Source organism: Bactrocera oleae, chromosome 3, assembly GCF_042242935.1.
Source record: "Bactrocera oleae isolate idBacOlea1 chromosome 3, idBacOlea1, whole genome shotgun sequence".
In the NCBI taxonomy this organism is placed as follows: Eukaryota; Metazoa; Arthropoda; class Insecta; order Diptera; family Tephritidae; genus Bactrocera; species Bactrocera oleae.
In genome coordinates this window covers 81,226,558-81,230,492 of record NC_091537.1, presented here as the reverse complement: position 1 = coordinate 81,230,492, position 3,935 = coordinate 81,226,558, and the positions used below count along the sequence as shown (strand labels likewise).

Sequence of the window (3,935 nt, the reverse complement as noted above, 5' to 3'; positions counted from 1 at the left end):
ATTACAATTTTCAGATGTTTTGGATTTCGGCACAAACAGTCAATTTCACTTAAACTTGAGAATTTCTCTGCATCGTCATCAAAGTTTATTGTTTAAAAACAATTTGTAAGAAATTTTATTTCTACAAACTTCAAAAATTTCAGTAAACTTTCCATGAAGTTTTTAAAATACTTGGAACTTCTTATATATGTAAGTATATCGATATTTGATCAATCACTTGAAATTCACTAATTAACTTGACCCTTTATACAATAAGCTTTTGCTTAATACCTAAAAACGAACTTAGTTTTAAATGACTTTTTTCTTTAAAGTAATATTACTACTTTTAAGCTATTGCATAGCTTCTATCGCGAGCTTTGAGCGTGTGGACTGAATCAAGAAATTCCGTAACGGAAATTAACCTAACACGTTCACAAATAGCAAAGCATAAGTTTAGGCGTATTTTCGCATATCTCAAGCGTAAGAAATCATTTTAGCTGTATCTGACGGTTTTTATATACGTAAGTGTGGCTTAAGCTGAAAATAAATAATACAATGTATTAGTAGTATCCTAAGTGACAAAAGTCAGTATATTTAATGTAACGCTAATCATTCTAGATTAATGTGTATAAGTGCTTGACAAACCATTCACTCAATTGACTTTGACATTTTTACAAGTCACCTTAAACGTGGACATATTTGAAACTGTCAAACATAATTTTTCAAGACGAATACAATGGAGATATAGACACAATAATATGTAGTATATGTATATATATATATATACATATGTATATGTATATGTGCATATATTTCTATACGTGTATGTATGTGTATTAATAACGTACGCTTCAAGCAAGTAAGTAATGATGTTTCGAAAGTGAAAGATGCTCCAAGTCAAGATGATAACACATTGCTATATACATACATACATATATACACATATACATATATATATATCGAGATATAAACATACCCACATACACATGTATGTATATACTTTAAAGCAGGATGTACTTTTATGTATACGCACATCCCTTTCTATAGAACTTATAATAAAACGAATTGAGATATTCAAATTGATGCATTAATTTCCCGACTGTCAGCCGACGTTTTAGCTACGCAGGCGCAAATAAAGTCGCTGCCACATAAGCCAACAAGTGCGCATAAGCAAATGTAACAACAACATTTATTGACGATAAATGAGCGCAGTCCAACTGTGTTGAAAAAAAACACACCTAAAAGGCAAAAAAAAAAAAAAGAGGGAAAAAGGATCCCAAGGCAACACCAAAAAGAAATAAACCAACTAAATAGAAATGTCACTACGAAAGTGATTGTTGAAGTTTGTATCCCACGCATGCACAGGTAAAAGCCGACAGCTCACATACTTACATACATATGTATCTATAGACACTTCAAGATATGCAGATAAAGCCATGCCATAATGCCAAGTGCAGCAGCAGCAACAGCATCATTCAAGTGGCAAGTGGCAATTGGCTGAGAACTAGGCGCTGAAGATTAATATGTCTGGAAAGCGGCTAATTAAATTACACAAAAAATAAGGAAACCTAGTTGTGAGTGTAGTGGAAAAATAGTGAAAGCAATCAACTACCGACAACAGCTTGTATGGCTCTATATTTGTATGTATGTATACATCTGCATATGCCAGCAGTTGGGACGGCGAGGGAGCGGATGCGCCTATCAACCGCCATAATAAGGGAAATTTTTCTTTCTTTCAATTTTACAAAATGAAAAATTGCGCTACTCAAGTATCTCAATTAAGTATCTCGAGTGTAGCGATTTGTATGCCAGCGACCCCGAATGCCCGCCACACAACAGCCACCGATGTTGTTGAATGCTGCTGTAGGGATTATATTTTTGAGTAGAAGGGAAAAATGTGTACATATGTCTCATTGAGAAGATAAAATTTTGGATTGAAAGGGTAACTGGTGCAGATTTTCTACAATACTACTGCTGAGCCAAGTTTCTTGTCTTAAACTTAATTTTTTCAAAAATATTTCATGGTCATTTGATCAAATTTAACATGAAGTGAAAAAAACTACATTTTCGCGTATTTTAATACAAATCTTTACTATCGCCTTCAAATTAGGTGAGTCAAAACTATCATGCCAACACTTAATCCAATTTTCCATACAATTTACATACACAATGCCTTTAGCGAATCTTGGTTTTTCAGTTTCGGCTCATATTTGAAGCGTCATTCGCTAGATTGTTGCACAGTTTCGACGTCATATTTATAAAAACAGGTTTCGTCACCAGTAATGATGCGTTTTATGAATATAGGTTCCTTAGCGACGTTGTCAGGCATCAATATTGCGACCTCTAACGGAATGTTGCTGCGGTTCACCGCCAACAGTTTCGTATCTTTCCATAGCTTCGGAAGCGTTCTGACAGCTCACCCATGTCAGCGACGGGTCAATATTACACTTCAGGAATAACGACTCCGCTAAGCCATTTTGCTTCATAAAATGATGGCATGGGTGAGCTCAGCTCAGCGTCCATTCTAGAGAAGAGTGCTTCCAATAACTCTAACTTCACTATTTTCGACAGATTCTGTGATATATTCCCCAGCGGACTACCGCAGTCTATGCGCGCCACGATCAAATGTCGTTTTTCTATCTCATTGGCTGCCACCGCTGCCTTGGTTGTTGTCGTCTTGTCGCCCGCGTGCTTGGCGTCTAGCTTATCAACTAGGCCCCTGCGCTTCCTATTTTTCAAAGACGTTTTTAGTTCGCTATTAATCGAACGCTGCCTCTTTTCAGCAATATGTTCTTCAATGCAATTCGCAAACGCTGTACCCGAGGCATTGCACCAGTTACGAGTAGCGAAATGTGCCCGTTTTTCAACTCATTTCTGGTTCAAGTCAAACGTTTCACTTCCTCTTCCTTCAGGTTGAGTTTGCCCTCAAGTCGGTTCAATACCCCGACCGCCGCCTTGCACCGCGGTTTTGTTTTCAACCCCTCTTTATTGCCAGATTTAGAACTTTCGGTCATCTGCTCAGGAGAGCGAAGAAGTTCTTATTTCGTTTCTGTGTTAATACTCAAAGGGCTTTCATGGTCCAGGTCTTCATGGACTGTGGCGCTCGTGTACTTTAAAGCTGGCTTGGCAATAGCACTACTTCCACCGTAACCTGCTCTCGTTGCAGTAGTGGTGTGGACGCTGGTGACACAATAAGAAGGATCGCCCAACAGTGGTAGCAGCCTCGTTTCCCATTGATGTTTAGACTGATAGCCTAGTTCATATCTTTTCTTTTTCAACTTCCATGTTGAGTTTTGGGATTCGGGAGTCTCTACCCGTACCGTTTTATACCTACCGCCAGGTACCAAATTAGCAATGGGCGTTGTATTCACTCATTCACTTTCTGTTGAAGTTGCATCCCACCATAAGCGGATGATTGGGGAAATACATCCTGCAATGTCAGCTAGAGAGCCAACTTGAAAGCAGCGACACCCATTGTCCAGTCGACACCCGCGCGGATACATTTTTGCCGACCAAATTCACTAATAAGTAATTTGAAATAACTAAACCTCGTCGTCGTTCCCAAAAAAAGAAATTCGAAAATAGTTCTACAAAATTTTTGGGCCGTTGAGAACATCTGAAATTTCAGTAGATGCTTTCTTAATAAAATTGTGCAATATGTTCCTTGCGTAGAGTTTAATGTCTGAGGGAAAGCTAATAAAGCTGGGCTTGAGGGATCTATTAAAAAAATATATTAGTTGAGTCTCAGTTAAAAGTGTAGATCTTAGGTCTACTTTATGCAGTATTTTTATTTTCTAAATCCAAACCGAAGTTTGTCACACTATTCGTAGTTAATTAGTTAAACTAGAGTTCGAAAGCCATCAACAAATAGACTAACTGTTAAAACGAACTGGTTGCTGGACATGCATCGTGATGCGTGTAGTTGTTCAACCACAAGAGCGTAGTTAAGACACCAC

The 3,935-nt window shown here is 37.8% G+C and overlaps 1 pseudogene; it reads right to left on the bottom strand.

The window, feature by feature from the left end:
- Positions 1–2,197: 2,197 nt before the first annotated feature.
- On the bottom strand, positions 2,198–3,408 carry LOC106619835 (uncharacterized; annotated as a pseudogene).
- Between the last annotated feature and the right edge of the window lie 527 nt (positions 3,409–3,935).